The following is an 18,024-nucleotide window of genomic DNA, read 5'->3' on the forward strand; positions in this document are numbered from 1 at the left end:
AAGTCGAAGAACTTGTCACATTCATTTCACGTACAAATTTTTAGTTCATATCAACAATCTCAAATAGTAACTGAACAATTTCCTTAATCAAACACTTTTCAAGTTTCGATCTCTTGGTTCAATTTCTCAAGTATTTCCAAATCAGTCGTCTTGAAATTTTTCGATTGAGAGTGAGATCATATATCTTAAAGTAAAGGGGAGACAACTATTAAAAAATTACTGGATTTAGCTACGAATTTTGAATCTGTCACTAATATTTGGGTTACCATATAGGAATAATGGTTGACTTTCAACTGAAAAAAGGGAAAAAACTCAAATATGTCATTGAACTATGAAAAATGGCTCATGCTTAGTTGGGCGAATTTATGCCATCGTTGTGACCGAAATGGCTCATTCATGCTACTTACCGTTAGCAACTCAAATGTCTGGTTTTAAAATACTAGATTTTACACTTAGCTTCCAATTAGAGGTCCACGTCGCCAACTTAAACCAGCCCAAATTAAATCCCAAATAAAATTAAAACCTGACCCACCCAGGACCCTCTTAACCCAAATCTATATTCTCATTTCCCACATCCAGATTACTATTGTTGGGATTTGTTTAAATATAATTATTATTTTAAATTTAAAATTAAGTGAAAGAATGTGTCTTTTATTAAAGGGTGTGTTAGTTATTAAATATTTTATCTATATAAAACAATTTAACGTTACTTTGTTGAACAATTTTTCTTTCTCGCAAAGTAACTTTTTCTTCTTCTCAAATCTTCTGCAAATAATTCTTCTTTTCCAATTCCAAAAGATCAAGTTCAAGTTTTTGCTTTCCTATAGAATTTCTTCACTATTTGCTTAGTCCAGAAATTCATAGGCTTGTCATATCCACTAAAACTATTTGCATAAATTCCATAGCAATTTCGCAGAGGAGCGATGAAGCAAATATCATTTTTATGAAGCGTTTCATGCGTGTTTCAAGCCTCCAATCCAGTGTTCTTCATTCATATTTTCCAACAACTATTAGTAGTTATAATAGAGGAGCTTGTTATACTAGATCAATTTGGTGATTCTTTGGTCTCTTCTATTAAGTAGGCGTTTGGACATGCGATTTCATCTCATGAGATGAAATCATGAGATGAAATCAGCGTTTGGACATGCGATTTCATCTCTGATTTCATCTCATGAGATGAAATCCCAAATCATCCAAAAAGGCATGATTTGAGATTTGAAATCATGATTTCAAAAAATATAAATATAAAATTTGACCCATACGTTTATATTTTGTAAAAAAAGACCCATAAGTTGGTAGATATATTTACCAATCATATTTACCAACCATTTGTATTAAATATTAATCTGCAAGTTGGTAAAATATATTTACCAATCATGTTTACCATGTGAGAGGATTATATTAAAGAGTAGTTACGTTACTATTCATGTTAAATTTTCCTTTTTATTGAACTAAAGTTTGATCAATTGATATAATATTTTTTAGAAAGGCCTTCTAGTAGTTTATTAATTTTATTATGAACTATGATTTACTCATTTGGTAAGATTGTATAAGAATTGGAAAATTTTTGATGGTTTTCACAACTTGTGGGGTTTTTATGTTTATAAAAAAAAAAACTGCAACTTAAGAAATCTAAATTGCATATCCAAACATGATTTCATCAGATGATTTCATCTCATGAGATGAAATCATGTCCAAACGGCTCCTAAGTTGACTGTAGTTAAGCACCGAGTGTTTTGCTACACTTTGCTCCCTTTGGTCCATCTTCATGACGATTTTTCTCATCACAAAAATAGTAGTATGCACTCACTTCCTCACCTGCCTTTCTCATCTGTGAATTGTTCTTCTCAGTATGTGCTTCTCTTCTGCCTAGGTCCTCCATTAATTAAAATAAACAACACTCAGTATCTGCTCCTCTTACCCAGTTCAATGGAGCTTGACACACTTCTGTAGGGAAATAGGAATAGGGATTTTGGTTATAAGGGTTTTGGGTGGGTCGGGTTTTAATTTTGTTTGGGATTTAATATGAACTAGTTTATGTTGGCGATGCGGACCTCTAATTGAAGGTCATGTGTAAAATCTGATATTTTAAAATCAGTCATTTGAGCTGTTAACGGTAAGTGGCATGGATAAGACATTTTGGTAACGGAGCCCAACTATTAACAAGTGGCACAAATGAGTCATTCCTTCTGTGGCATATTTGCATAAGGTAGAAAGTTTATTCGTTATTTTACCAAGAGCTTTCTGCATGTGGGAGATGGCAACATCTTAAACACGTTCATCTTGTATTTTTTTTCTTATTATTGGAGAACTCTTTCTCTGCATGACCACAACAACATAGTGAAAGATTCAATTTCTTGCCCAAAGAGCGGTTCGAAACTCGAATTAGAATGAAAACACCACTAAAACTAAACCTGCAAATTTATAGCTGACAGTATGAAATTGTATACTATTAGGTCACCTAAAAGGCAAATAATAAGTTGGAACAGGTAACCTGGTGGCTAAATTACACTGACACCGTAAAAAAGTTATTCTATCGATGTATATATAATTGTATATAAGCTAAATCCTACATAAATAGCGCACATATATATATCCGAACAGCGAAGTAAGTCATCTCATAAAATCTCCTGTACGTGGTGAACCATAGTAATATCATGCCTAGTTCAAAGTCCAATTTTCCTTTTCTTAGTGGCCGCGACGGAATCCCTTGTAATCTGTAGAGCATGCCGAGGATTTTTGGCTGCAAAGGCCTCAAATCTAGCAGTGAAAACAATGTCTTCAATATGTTTAACAATGAAACTCATGGCTTCCTCCTTTAGCTTTGAATGCGGGTTCGAGTAAGTATCTGAAAACTCTAAAACATCGAGAACATTAGACGTGTTCAAGGATCTCAACATCCTGCGCTCACAGTATGTCTGTAGGAACGGGATTCATACTTGTCTGCTGCAACTGACAATGAGTAGACATGTTTGTCCAATTTTTCTTTAGGCAATTCTCCGGTATAAAGAAACTCCAGTAGAGAATCCAGCTCCTCGTAGCTCAGTTCCGGCAATGGTACTACAGTGTAGTGATCTAAGGGAGCTTTGCACCCATCTGAATCCAACATGTTCTTGAAGATTACAGATCTTGCTGCCTGTAGATCACAAGCATATAGTCATAATCATCAAATATGTTTATACATACATATGAAGAATTGGAGATGGAAATAAATCATATAGTCTGTTTGGTCAAAGCTTTTGCCACGCCAAAATGGCGTATTTTAGAGAGTTCAGGTGTTTGGCTAAACTTTAAGTGGTTTCATGTAGTAGAAGAAGCTGGAAAAGTTAGCTTTTCCACATAAGCACTTCTGGAACCTTGACCAAATACGAATTCTTTGCTCTAGTATTTTAGCCAAACACAAATTGCTACTCTTCAAAAGTACTTTCTCGAAAAGCAATTCTTACAAAAAACATTTTTTCAAAATAAGCAAGTTTTAAAAGTTTGGTCAAATAGGCTATTACTCAGCTAGAAGATGATTATTGAGGCAACTATTGCTAGAAGACAATTTCAAACAGAAATTTATCCAAGGCTAATAGTGCCACATATGGAAATACTTAACACTGAGCAAGTACAAAATAAGCAATACACACACAAGCGAAAAAGAAAGAGAGGGGAGGGGGGGGAGGAGCTCGGTGCACAAGCATCCCACATTGGCAGGGCCCCAAGGGGTGTGATGTAGACAACCTTAAATATTGGTGGCGGCTTCCACGGCTCAAACATGTTGCATATCGATCACACGGAGACAACTTTACCGTTGCTCCAAGTGTCCCCTTCAAACACAGGATGCAACACAATGACTTCTCAAGCAGTGGTGGACCCAGAATTTTAAGGTCATAGGTGCTGACCTCCCTTTAGAGTAAAGTTGTTACCGATCATAAAGTTTTGCTACCGATCATAAAGTATAGCGTAGAATTAATGAGATTTAGAGTAAAGTTTGTTGAAATGTGAACCTTACCTTGGAAGAAGAAAAAGATATTTTGATCTACGTGATACATGAATTTAGTTAGTTCATGTATTTGAATATTAGTGTAAGGATACATGTAGGGTTGAATACATGTATTTGAGAAAAATGAAAGGATGAATAGAATTAAATGATGATACATATGTACTAGATTAAGTACATGCTATGATGGTCTTATAAATACCTAGGTACTATAGTCATATGATATGAGAAGAAAAAATGTAGTCTTTTATGCAAGTTAAGTTGGTGGAATAAAAAATTCTCCACTTATCTTCAAAGAGAATGATTGATTATGCAAGTCAAATTGAGAGGAACAAAGAAAAGTCATTGCCTCATTTGTCTTCAAGAGAGAATTTGAGTGATTGAGAATGTTCCTCCCCGATTTTCCAACATTTGGTATCGAGCCACTTGTCTTAAGGGACCTGTGGAGAATCCGACTTCTTCAAAAAATTTGAGAGATTTAATATGAAAGAGATTAGCTATTATAGCTATGAGAATGTTGTGCTAGAGGAGCACCAACTTGAAGAAATTGTAGTGGTAGATGTGGAACTACCAAAATTTTAAAAGTTGAAAAAGCTTTTGAAAGGTGTTTTTTTAGGGCAAGGAGCCCAACAAAGGTGTCAACCTTTATAAAGCAGTTGCGTTTGAAGTAGTTGCACGTTGAAGAATCTCGAGTAGAGAGGTTGCGAATGATATTGCTGCCATGAGAAAGATGGATATGAAAATCTACACTCGGATTGATAAAGAGATGCCGAAGAAGGTTTCTTTTTGTGAAACCCGAGAGAAGATGAAGATGAAGATGTATAATCATCATCGTGAGAAATCATGTTGTCAAATCTGACAACTCAAGCTTTGATGAGAATTTAAAGATGTGAATCCTGAAGAGATGGACACTTCTAAAATATTATCTATTGTTGTAGAATCTAAAAAGATTTTTACAATAAAAATGATAATTGAGAAAATAATGAAAAGAACTGTTAATGCTACTGAGAAATCTCCAGAAGGGGAGGGCAATGCCTTTTGAAGAACAATTAGTAAAAATGACAACCTCAATCTTAAGAAGAAAATATCTTTTGAGAAGATGAGGATCTTTTAAAGGATGATGAGTTCATATAACGAACATAGTCTTGAGCTAGCTTTGCAAGTCAAGGCTGTGATCGACTCAAACTCCTCGTCGAAGAAGAAGAAGAGGAGACAACTGTTGACACCCAATTTTGCCCCTCCTCTATTTTAATTAATAAATCAATATCTTATTTTTACCTTTATTTTATTATAATTTCTACTACTATATTAATAGTTTTAAATATTAACACGTCGTACATCGCTACTTACTTATTATATATGAGATATAACTTAGGTAATATTTTACTCTATTATCGCTTCGTTTATATTTTACGTACTAATGCTCATATTCTATATTAACGCTAAATTACGAAATCTATTATTACGGTCATTATTATTATTATTATTATTATTATTATTATTATTACTACGTAATATATTTGATCTAATTTTAGAAGCCAAAAGAAATACGGGGGAAAAGATATTTCAATCCCAAAATTCGGACCACAACAACCCATATTTTATACCCAAATTAGACCATTGCCATTCGGACCAACTGAGCCCATTAATGACCAGGCTAAACCAACCCATCCGAAACACTCGACCCGACCCGACCGGCCCAATATGTTTACCCCTAAAACCCTTCAGCCGCCTCCCTTCTCCCTTCTTTCATCTTTCTCTTACCTCTTCTCTCTTCCCCCTTTCTACACAAAAATAAACCCTAATCCCCTTCAAATCTTGAACGCCGCCGGCTCACCTAAATCGATTTTTGGCAAAAATTCGTCTGCATTTCATGTTACCAGTGTTGTTTGCCCATTTCGGGTAACGCATTTAATGTTGTTGTCTTCATCCTCTCCATTCGACGACTCCAACACAGAAAAGTGAATCCTCCTCCCCTCCCATTTTTAGATGAATCTTGCGCCTTCTTTCATCATAACAAGACTTTGCTCCACCATTTTGGTGAAAATTTCAGATATTAACCAAAGCTATTTTGTTCCCTTCGACAAATCTTTGGTTCCAAGTCAAAAGTCAGGACGAGAGATTCAAGAGAGATCACGGGTTTATTGTCTCTATTGAACGATATCAGTCCTTTTCTCTTCTCTCTTCCATCATGACTTTGATGTCTCACAACGACTATATTTGAAAGTTGAAAATTCCCGCCTAGCGAAAACCCTAGCCATTTTCTACCCATATAAATGCTTGTTTCGAGTTTAGGTTGGGCAGTTCTTGATCATCCGGAAGAACTCCTCAAAAAAATACTTACCTTCTTTTTAGTCACTATATCTGGGAAAGAACAGCGATAGCCTCACTCTAAAAAAAAAAAATGAAAAGAACAGCCACATATCATTCTATTTTCATTTTTTAGTTTGAAATTTTAGTTACTTTAATCGGGTTCGGGTTCGTTCGTGTTCGAGCATAAATCCGAGACCTCCGCACCCCGTTCACTGCACCAACAAAAGGTCAGTGCATTGTCTTTTGCTTCGAATCTAAAATTTTTGATGTATTCGTGTTCTGTTATGTGTGTTGAGACTGTCGATTTCCTTTAGATTTTTTATATATTAGATATCGTAAAAAAGTTAAATGTCTGCTTACCGGTTAATGATGATATTTGACCACAAGATATGGATCTGTACTTAATAGCTTAATTTAGGCAGTCGACGACATTTAGATTATGGTATCTGATCTATTTGTGATTAAGTTATTTATCAATTTTATTACTCGTATCTCTCGTCGAGTCCATGAGAGTATGTTCATCATATTAGTGTAAGTTTCTCTTTCATGTTCTTTTCTTACATATTTGTTTAGAACCTAGATTAACTAAGTTAAGGTTTAAATTTCCCTTGTCAACCTGCTCTCTGAGTTTTAATATGTCTTGTTTGGTGTATCTGATGATTTGATTCTACTTTGGCTAAACGATAAGTTGAACAAAATAGGATAACTTGTTAGTAGTCGTTATAATATAGGGGAATCATTTCAGCTTAATGGTCGCCTGAAACATGACTACTATTTTGTTTGTTAAGTTGAAATCCTGTTTCTCGTTATGTTTGAACCATGTTTGTCAAAGTTTTATGAAGAAGCTCTGATTTATGTGTTTTGTATTTCTGGATGTGTTAAAATCATGTTCTTTGGTTTAAGCTTAAGGTCACATTTCGTGGCTGCATATTATCCAAAATATGAGGGATAGATGTTCGATAAAATGCTCGGGAGTGTTCCATTTGTTCCAAAATATTTATCTTGTGTGTTCTAGACTCCAAGCTTAGGGGATCATGTCACATTCTGGTTATTCATCACATTCTCTGTCATATGGTGGAATAGCTTAGCCTTTTTTTTGTTAAAATTCTGCTAGACTTAAAACTTGATTTGTACAACTCTTGTAAATTTGCCTAGACACAATCTGTTTGAACTGATTTCTTACTATAACAAATCGACTACTATGGTTTAGAATTAGATATGCTATTTAGAGAGATTGTAGTAATCAACGCATGGTCAATTAACGAATATGGAACTTGTTTGGACATGGTAACAGTGGAATATTGATCCCTGCCCACTCTCTTTTTTTCATTTTCCTTGAAAGTCATATATATGGAGTGTGTTTTGGCGTAATTTTAATCTCTGCAAATCCCACTTGTTGTTTCCAAGTATATGAAATATTCTAGTTTGTGTGGAAGGTACCGACAATGAAAATCTAGACTATTTTTAAAAAACAACGTACATGATGTTCTCTGTTAGTTCCTGTTGCTGCCCCCATGTGAACGTGTTCAGTTAAACTCTCAATCCGGCCTATGAATCGGTGCCGTAAGGTGCTCACTGGATTTAGCGAAACTTGTCTCTAAATATTGATATATAAATAATAGATCTCATGATGTAGTTTCATATGCATCTTTACACGGCTTTAAGTAATACTAGGAATTCTGCTTATCTCTTTATTGATACTCTCACTTTAGACCCATGTCTTAGATGTATAATAACAACGACTTAGGAAAGAAAGTGAATTAACCATATAAAATCTTTCATTGATCTTTTCCTTATTATATGTTACATTCATATTGCATTGAAATACCCCAAACATGGTGCATCTTGACGTTCATTAGTTAGGATTGATTATTTTGGTTGCACTCATTTTACTTTCTCTTTTTTTGAGAATCAAATTTTCTTATACTAATCCTCTGGTTACTTTTCATTGTTTGACATGTACACCGGAGCCGAAGAGTTTCACTTTGAGACTCAACGACGCCGCTACCACATGGAGCCTGTACATCCTAGATTATTTCCAGCTTTACATCGCCGGAACAGAACCACAAAATAATCAAATCTTTCTGTCAGGAGCCTATTTTGGCTAAATTTATTTATTTGTTGACGCTGCTTGTTTATATGTTTGGTGTGCCTAATATTCTACCTAGTTGTATGGTTATTATTAAATGCTTAACTGCTTTATTTTAACCAAGTCCCATGTTATCCATATTAGGATGTCCTAATCAACAATTTAGTTCTCAAATCAAGTGGAGCTTAATTGTTACTCTCGCGGGTTTGGCATTTTTTTAGTTAGAAAGAAAAGATATTCTTTCAAAGTATCACAAATTTTACACCCAAACGTTAGCTTGTTTTGAGAATAACAAAAAAAAAAAAAAAAAAAAAAGCAAACTGGTTGTTATGGACAATTTTTTTCACTTTGGCTCCTTTCCAATATTTGGAACATGTATTTGTTAAAACAGCCTTTGCATAGTTTTTATTGAACTGAGTCTTTTCATAAGTCTTTTATGTTAAGCTAATCACAACTTTCGAAATACACAAACGTTTTTTTTCTAAACTTTATTTAATCTACTATTTTTCATATGATATTTGTATTTTTAGAATGTCTTCACATTTGTATACCACAATCAGCCTCAATTTTTCTCAACTTAAGTCCGGTCGGTTAACCATTTTTAATGGATCTTAAAGGATGCTTAATACCTTCCCTTTAGATTAATTGAACCCTTACCTAGAATCTTTAAGTTTAGTAGACCTTAAAACGGAGTGAACTTTAGACATGTACTTTATATAACTTTAGGTGTCCTAATTCACCATAAAAAATTAGGTGCGACTCCTTAATTTTAACTAACCTCGGAATTACCGAAATGTTCTAAACCATTTTGACTCCGGTTAAAATGGGGTATAACAACAACTTTGCTACTGGCACTTCACGAAGAAGATGCTGAAATCTAGATTTGAGAAGTCGAAGAGTACTTTGCGAATTCCAACCACAAGGTTCAAGGGAGAATGTTGAAATGTGAACCTTGCATTGGAAGAAGAAAAAGATATTTTGATTTACGTGCTACATGAATTTAGTTAGTTCATGTATTTGAATATTAGTGTAAGGATACATGTATGGTTGAATACCTGTATTTGCGAAAAGTGAATGGATTAATAGAATTAAATGATGCTATTATAGTACGTATTATAGTCATATGATATGAGAAAAGAAAAAATGAAGTCTTTTATGCAAGTTAAGCTGGTGGAATAAAAAATTCTCCACTTATCTTCAAAGAGAATGATTAATTATGTAAGTCAAATTGGGAGGAACAAAGAAAATTTGTTGCCCCACTTGTCTTCAAGAGAGAATTTTAGTGACTGAGAGTGCTTCGACTCCCCTGATTTTCCAACATTTTTTGAAATATAATTTTGAATATTATAAGTTCATGCACTTTGATGTTATCTATGTGGCTTTTAGGATATCTATGCAATTAGATGCATAGAATTTAAATGTTATTAGGTGCATGATTTTGTGTTTATGAGATGACTAAGTTCATAGTATGAGTGTAAAAGCATTTAGTAGTTTTCTATCTAGAATTATCTATTAGCACCTAAATATACCCTCTTTGTAGTGATATTATGTGAATGTATATCTCCCTCTTCCGTCTTCTTTGTGCCCTTTGATATTATCAAGGGCCTGCCCGATATTTCCAACAAGTGATATCAGAGCATTGGTCTGATCCCGAAAGGTGTAAATGTGAAATTTTGGTAATCTCCATTAAAGGTGTGTCTCCAGGTATGATGACCTGTTGAGAGGCTGGCTATTTGCAAAAGAAGAGTGGATTTCTCCAGGTTTGTGAAGAGAAGCATTAATAACCCGTCAAGAAGGTGTGAGTCTTGAAGGACTTCACAAGGTCATAAAGAAGATGAGAGAAGTCTTCCGTGAATTTGTACTTGCAAAAGCCAAAAGTTGAAAGAAAATGGAGAGTGAACTGCATGTATCATGTGGTTGTTCAGTTTGAGCCAATTTTAAAGGAATTACTGGAAAAGTTGAAATTATAACCAACAATTTGTGAATGGGGAAAGTTATGCCTAGATCACCAACCTAGATTCATGGAAAGATTATGTTTGAAGGCAAATTTGAAAGGCGAGCACAAAGAGGATGTATTGGAAATGAAGTACAAATCATCAAAGAACGATAAATGATCGATATGAAAAGAAAATTCAAAATTAAGGGGGAGTGTTGATAATATAATTTTGAATATTATAAGTTAATGCACTTTGATGTTATCTATGTGGCTTTTAGGATATCTCTGTGATTAGATGCATAGAATTTAAATGTTATTAGGTGGATGATTTTGTGTTTATGAGATGACCAAGTTCATAGTATGAGTGTGAAAGCATTTAGTAGTTTTTTGTCTAGAATTATCTATTAGCACCTATATATACCCTCTTTGTAGTGATAATATGTAAGAGTGGAGTTTTCTAATGATATGAAATGAGCATAATGGTTATCTCCCTCTTCCGTCCTCTTTGTTCCTATGATATTATCAAGGGCCTACCCGATATTTCGGACAAAGTTGTTACTGATCATAAAGTCTAAGCGTAAAATTAATGAGAAATGGTAAAAAAAAAAATAAGTATATATATAAAAAAAATAAAAAATAAAAACTGAATGAAGAAAGTTTCAAAAAAAAAAAACAAAAAAAAAGGGAAGAAGAAAAACAATCTATATTGGAGCAAAAGAGCTCTTAAATTTTGTGTCTCCTGGAATCAATCCAGGACCAAGCCCATGAAGCCCTTCGAATTGGGGCTCTCAACCAAAGCACCCACCACAACTTTTGGTTGATGGGTGCTATTCAACTAATATATTCATGTTTTAAGAAATTTTTACATAAATATATATAGTTCGCGTCAGGGTCAATGGGTGCTCGAGCACCGGAAAACAGTACGTGGGTCCGCCCCAGTTCCCAGGGGGTCACCCATCTTAGTACTACTGTCGCCCAAGCACGTTTAACTTCACATTCAATACACACACAAACAAGCAAATCAAAATCACAAGCTTATAAAAATTCTGAATATCATTGAGCTTAAGAGTTTTATCTATCCCTTGCGAGTGAAATTGCATTGTACTAAAAAGATACCCTAAACTATAAAAGATAAACCATATCTATACACTGTAGACAGTGGCAGATCCAACTTGAACCCATAAGTTTAAAAGTACAATGAATTAAGTCGTAAGAATTTTATATTTTCTTTGACTATAGGGAGAAAAAGCCTTAACTTTCAAGTGTGAAAGTGTAGACTACTTTTGTTTTTGGTGCAAGTTGAAAATCACAGATCGTGGAGATTGAAGAGTTAAAGCATACCTTGTGTTGCTCGTGTAGAAGGACCCGTCGCTTGTGTTCGAAGAAAAAAAGATTGATCTAGTGAAACCCTTTTAACGAAAGGCTAGACAAATGTCACATTGATCGAACACAGTACAACTATTGGCGTCTCAATCTTTTAGTTCTTGGGCTTACATTTTCTTGTTCCACTAACTAATTAAGACCAAATTCTCACATGTCTGTTTCATTATTACAACCTTCTTTTTTTGTCAAAGACTGGAAGCTACGCGCAAATTCTGGCTTGCTCAAAAGTTAAATCGTGTTTTCTGAAACAACGTCATCTAAGACATTCACTTCAAGAGGTTGAGCATTTAGGTAAATCATTTTTCGTTGAAATCTAACTACGAGTCAATGCATATAAGCCTAATTAGTCAACTAAAGTTTTGAAAAATAAATAGCACCAATTCACCTCTCCTCTTGTGTGTTTTTTGTCAATTGATCTTTTATAAAGGGGGTCGAGGATAGTAAAATGTCTTGTTGTTAACAGTTGGGGGGGGGTGTTATGAGTTCAATACATATAGTTGAGAGATGTTCGATCAATTAGTCTAATATATATTTAAAATTTTCATAAAATGTATAACCAGTATATGTTAAATTTTTGAAAAAGTGAAAGTAAAAATGGTATTTCACTCTCCAAATGTAGTTTCATATTTGAACTTTGAAGTTGCACCAAACCTAAAGATAAATAATGGCTACATACCAGAAGAGCTCTATGTGTTGGTATTGAGGGGCCATTGTTCCGCGGCTTAAGTAGAATATCCGTATGAATCTGATCTCTATAAGCAGAAACAAAACCACTGAGATAGTTAAGCTTCTCCTTATAAGAATCAATTGCCTGTAAAACAATCAATTATAAGCAATATCAACTTTATAACATAAATGCATAGAAGGTGGAACTAACATGCTAAGAAGCATAAAAGCCTAGATTTAGGGTTGTGTTTGGTATGGAGGAAAATGTTTTCCACGAAATATGTTTTCTTGAAAATAAATGATTTTCTTACTTTTATAAAAAAAAATTAAAACATATTTTTTTATGTAATCAAAACGGAACTCAAAGGAAAAGGTATAAGTAAGTGATTTCTTATTTATTTTCTAGTGTTGGATAAGCAAACAAAAAATATTGTCCCCAACGTATTTATATATAATCTAGGCAAGGATACACTATGAGGGTGATGGGTAGGGGTGGGTTGGTGAGGGTGCTATGGATCGGAGGGTAGGGGTGTGTTTCAGGGTGGGGGATCCCAATTATGGAACCTACTCTTTTTACTTCCATCGAGGAAGTCATTTTCAAGGGACTAACCAAACATGAGAAAATTAAATTACTTTCCTCCATTCCTTCATGCCAAACACACCGTTATTGGAAAAGAAAAAGGAAAGGAAACAAAAGAAAATAAGGATATACGACCTGTTTATTGGCCTTCAACGTCTCTGTAAGTATAATTTTCTGAAATAAAAATAAAGAAAATCAAAATCCCAATAAAATACAATTCCATTACCACAAAATAAAGACACTATATAGAAGACTGAAAAACACATCCCTATTAACAAAGCTAGAAGAAAAGAATAAAGGCACACTGTAAAAAAAAATTGTACTCTTGAGTAATGACTAAAGACACAGAAAATCCTCATGATTTTCAAACACACTACAGTATTGAGGAGACTAAGGAGCGTAAAGAAAAGCTTACGCTCTTCGTTTATTCATTTTCCTTTGTGTTTGTTACTCACATTTATAGTCCATAATTATATAACTATAAGAAAGATAGATAGGTGGTATTCCACATGCTACCGACACCTTATCTGAAAGTCCACACCTGTGTAGAGTAGCTAAGAATTGCGCTATCAAACATATTCATCTCTCTAAGAATTTCTACCGACTCAAGAGGTAATCAGTTTTATTAGAAATAATGACAACTTTACAGTAATTGCGATTGACATCCAGGACAGTTTCGGGGGCAATTGGTTTGTTGTATTAGCTCTTTAGGCACACAGACTAGGAACTATTTTCACTATGCAGACTACAGATAGTACTTATTTGGTAAGACCAAGTACCTGTAATAGCACTACTTTTTTTCTTTTTTGTAATGATGGATATTACATGTATATCACATTTCTATCTTTTGAACCAAAAGAAAAAAGAAATCATTTTTTTGTGCGGAATGCCCTTCAAAGGCACTAGTCTTTACCTCCTCGCCCTTCGCTAAAAACCCCTTGGTTCCGGGTTCGAACCCCGCTTAATCAAAAAAAAATTAAAAAAATCGCAAGTTAGAGTTTGGATTCGTAAAACAGAGTTTTGCCTCAAACTCTACCTAATTAGGCAGAGTTTTGCTAACCTTCAGGCAGGGTTTGCGGCAAACTCTGCCTTAAAGTAGAGTTTTGCCTTCAGGCATGGCAAAACTCTACTTGCTTTATACCTGAAACTCTACCTTAAGGTAGAGTTTTGCATTCAAGCCATTTTTTTTTTATTCAGTTAAAATTTTACAAAACTCTACCTTAAGGCCTAACTTTGCTATGAAACTCTCCCTTGCGATTTTTTTTTTTTTGAGTGAGCCGGGGTTCGAACCCCAAACCTCATGGTTGTTAGCGGAAACGCAAAGAAAGAACACAAGATTTAACGTGGTTCGGATCAAAATGATCCTACGTCCACCAGAGAACAATTGCCTTTTTATTATTAACAAAGAAAGGGGAGATTTTCCAATTACACTTAAGGGAATTGCTCTCTCGACTCTCTACTCACTACAAAGGATTGCATGAATTTTGGGATGATGAACAAAGAAGAATTGCCTCTCATTTTATAGGCATAAAATGACTTGGGCTCCAAGTGTGCTACATGGCATTTCAATTCTCCTCCACATCTTTGGCTCCAAGCAATGCATTCTTTGCCTCTAAGAGCCCGTTTGGATTGGCTTATAGCTTAAAGTTGTTAGTACTATAAGCCGAAAAATAAGTTGGGGTAGTCTAACTTATTTTTTTTGGCTTATAAGTCGCTTTAGATAAACTAAGTTAAATGGTCCAATTATTTTTGCGAGCTTATTTTAAGCACAAAATGATTTTAAGTCAAGCCCAAACACTCAAAAAAGTTTAAAACAAATGTTTTATAAGCCAACTTATAAGCCAATCCAAACGGGCTCTAAGTAATAGAAATCATCCAACTAAAATTGTCACATGGATTTTTCTATCACATGACAAAAATATCAACTATTTCAATCTCCACCTTATTTTGCGTCACGAGCATGCGTATGAACAACTCCAGCCAAAACTTCTAAGCTTACTGGGCAACCCCGTTGTAAGAAACAAGAAGAATCAAACCATTGTTGAACATACCACCTCCACCTAACAACTCGTTCTCTCGAGTTGCATCGCTTGATGCGTACTCCCGCTAAGTCCCGTAACGTGCAAACTTACGAGCGGACTATCTTGGTCAACATGTCTGGCAGCTGCTATCATTCCGTGATAACCTTCATGACCTTGATAGTTCCCTCTTCAACAACATCTCGAATAAAATGAAATCGACATCAATGTGTTTAGCGCTCATGAAATCTCTCGATTTTTACCCGATGAATAAAGACTCGACTATCACATCTAACGGTTGATTCCCGCCGAACCAAACTCACCCCCGCCACCAAACCTTTCAACCGTATAGCTTCTTTCAAATTTTTCACCTCCACCGCTGCCATGTATTCTCGCTTCGTCGTAGACAAAGCGACAATCGACTACAAAGTCGATTTCCAACTAACGCAAGACCGCCAACAAGAGTAAAGCAGAGATCCAAATAAGGACCTCCTTCTCAAGATCCCCCGCATAGTCGTAATCCACATAACCGAGAATTGAAATACCTCCACCACCTTTTTGAAAGGTCGGACCAACATCAAAAGCCTCCGAGATATCTCAATATCCACTTCTGATGCCTTCTCAATGCCTCTTTCCCGGGCCGGACATGTATCCGCTTACCACACTTACAGATTGAGCAATATCTGGACGTGTGCATACCATAGCATACATAATACTACCAACTGCACTGGCATAAGAAACCTTTGACATATGCTCCACCTCATATCCGGACCGAGGCATTTTGTTACATCCCGTAGTTTCAAGCAAAGTGCGATAATTTATAAGCGTCGAATGACTCTAAGCATGGATACCGGAGTTCCCTTCAAGGATGTATGATATTATACGAAGTAATCCTATGGTCATGAAGGTTTACGTTCATTTAATAAGCTATGGGAAACTCCGACCAAGCAAATCGAATTTGTCGAAAATTTGAAAAAAGTTGACAGAATTTTGAGTCAACTTTGGAGGGGTATATCTCCTAGTATATTGAGAGTTTTAAGGTGTTTCAAATTCCTAAAATGAAGTTCAAGCCGAGTCTAGTTTCCAACGCAACAACAAACCGCTTCGTCGATACGATATCGGAGTAGAGAATTATGGACGTTACAAGTTCAAATTTCGACCGAGTTGCAACGCGGCTAGCGCATATTACAAAGATTTAATTCGCTTACAAGATCGCTAGCACCCGAACCACACTTATAAATACCCCTCTAACCCAATAATTTTCATATATTTCACCATTTTCTCATTCTCCATCGTTCTAGAGAACTCTTGAGAGTTCTACAACTTTCCATAACCCTCCATAATTTTCTATAATTCTCCCTAATCTTCCATAATACTCCATAATCTTTCATAACCTTTCCAAATCATCAAGAGAGAATATTAACATCCAAACCTCAAGGAAAATTTATGGAAGGAAATTGTTTTTGCTTCATCTTAAGGTGGTGTTGAACTTGGATTGGAAAGGGTGTGAATAAAGTGAAGTCCTTTCTACTATAAGGTTTACGAGCCCGGGAGGACGAGTAGTTAAAGGGTTAAGGCGACCACATGCATGTTAAGGCTCGTCCCTTTCTTTCAAAGCCATGATTCCGATGTTATAATTCCATAATTTTTTTCCATAACCGCCTTGTTTTCAAATGCTAGAAGTTTATGACTCTTAAAGATTCTTACAATGTTGAATGAAAAATGTTCTATGATGATTGTGGCGATGATGATGATCCTCTTCTAGAAACTCCGAAGCTATGATTTGAGAGCATTATGAGATTATAGAGCCATTCCATGAATCCCTTGATTTTACTTATTGTTGATGGTCTCACCTCATGTTACTCGTTCCTTCGAGGCGTAGATATAGCGAAGATAATGATTCTATTTCCAAAGTTGCCGTTCTAAGTTCATGATTCTCGAGACTTCGTGACATTATCGATTTCATCTTACGATGGTTGATTCTTCAAGGAATGATATAGTGACAATGGTAATGCTAATGATGACGTTGATTTCATTTATGTATTTTTATGTGTGTGTATGTATGTATGCATTGCATCCCACCGATCACTCGCGGATAATACCGCGCCTCATACGGCCGGCAAGACAATACCGTGCTTATACGGCCGAGCAAGATAACACCGCGCCTATACGGCCGGGCAAGATAACACCTCGCCTATAGGCCGGCCGGCAAGACAACACCGTGCCTTAATGGCCGGGCAAGATGCTAATATATATTACCGTGCCTTAATGGCCGGGCAAGATGCTATATATATATTACCGTGCCTATATGGCAGGGCAAGATGACACCGAGTCCCGAAAGTGCCATACCTACGGATGCGATGGATGTATATAGTATGTGTGTGTGTGAATGCATGCATGCATGGATGTGTATGAAATGCTTCCAGAGATTGAAAGAAGTGAGCGATGTAGGACTTTATATAATGAGCAAGAGGCAGCACTGGCGCTGCATTTACCTATGCCAGCCTCATCTCCACACTGTTACCCAGCCTACACCGTGACATTGTCGGAATTACTGCCTTCTTTTTTGTGACGCCGCGTTTATGCCCGCAGTGCAGCTGCAGGAGCATCAGATCTTTCATCGCAGCCGCCTTCAGTGCTCTCCTGCCTTTGACTGCTTTGGAGGCCCACTCTTCCTGGAGCATCATTGAAGTCCGAGCTGTATATGTTTTTTTTGTGACAAGAGAGGGTATGTCGGGGGCCCGTCCCCGACTTATATACTTCAATCATGTTCATAGAGGTTTTGGCATAGCCTCGTGTATAGCTTAGTCATATGACAATAGTAACGTTCGCATTACGGGTCTATCAGACATTCACTTATGCATGATATTATGTTCATAATCAGCCTGATTCTATTGTTTCCATTCGAGACATGAAGGATGCTGGTGCTGGTTCCCGCCCGGTTCGTAAGGTGTCGTGCCAATCACGCCTGAATATGGCTACAAAAGCGACACATTTTGTAACTCGAAAGTTTAAAATTATGAGCTAACGGTGTACTTACAAAGCTCGCACGTA

At 35.8% G+C, this 18,024-nt stretch overlaps 1 pseudogene; it reads right to left on the reverse strand.

Moving 5' to 3' along the window:
- Positions 1–2,666: 2,666 nt before the first annotated feature.
- On the reverse strand, positions 2,667–15,750 carry LOC132066329 (BTB/POZ domain-containing protein At3g56230-like; annotated as a pseudogene).
- Positions 15,751–18,024: the final 2,274 nt, after the last annotated feature.

Source organism: Lycium ferocissimum, chromosome 8 (assembly GCF_029784015.1).
Source record: "Lycium ferocissimum isolate CSIRO_LF1 chromosome 8, AGI_CSIRO_Lferr_CH_V1, whole genome shotgun sequence".
Lineage (NCBI taxonomy): Eukaryota > Viridiplantae > Streptophyta > Magnoliopsida > Solanales > Solanaceae > Lycium > Lycium ferocissimum.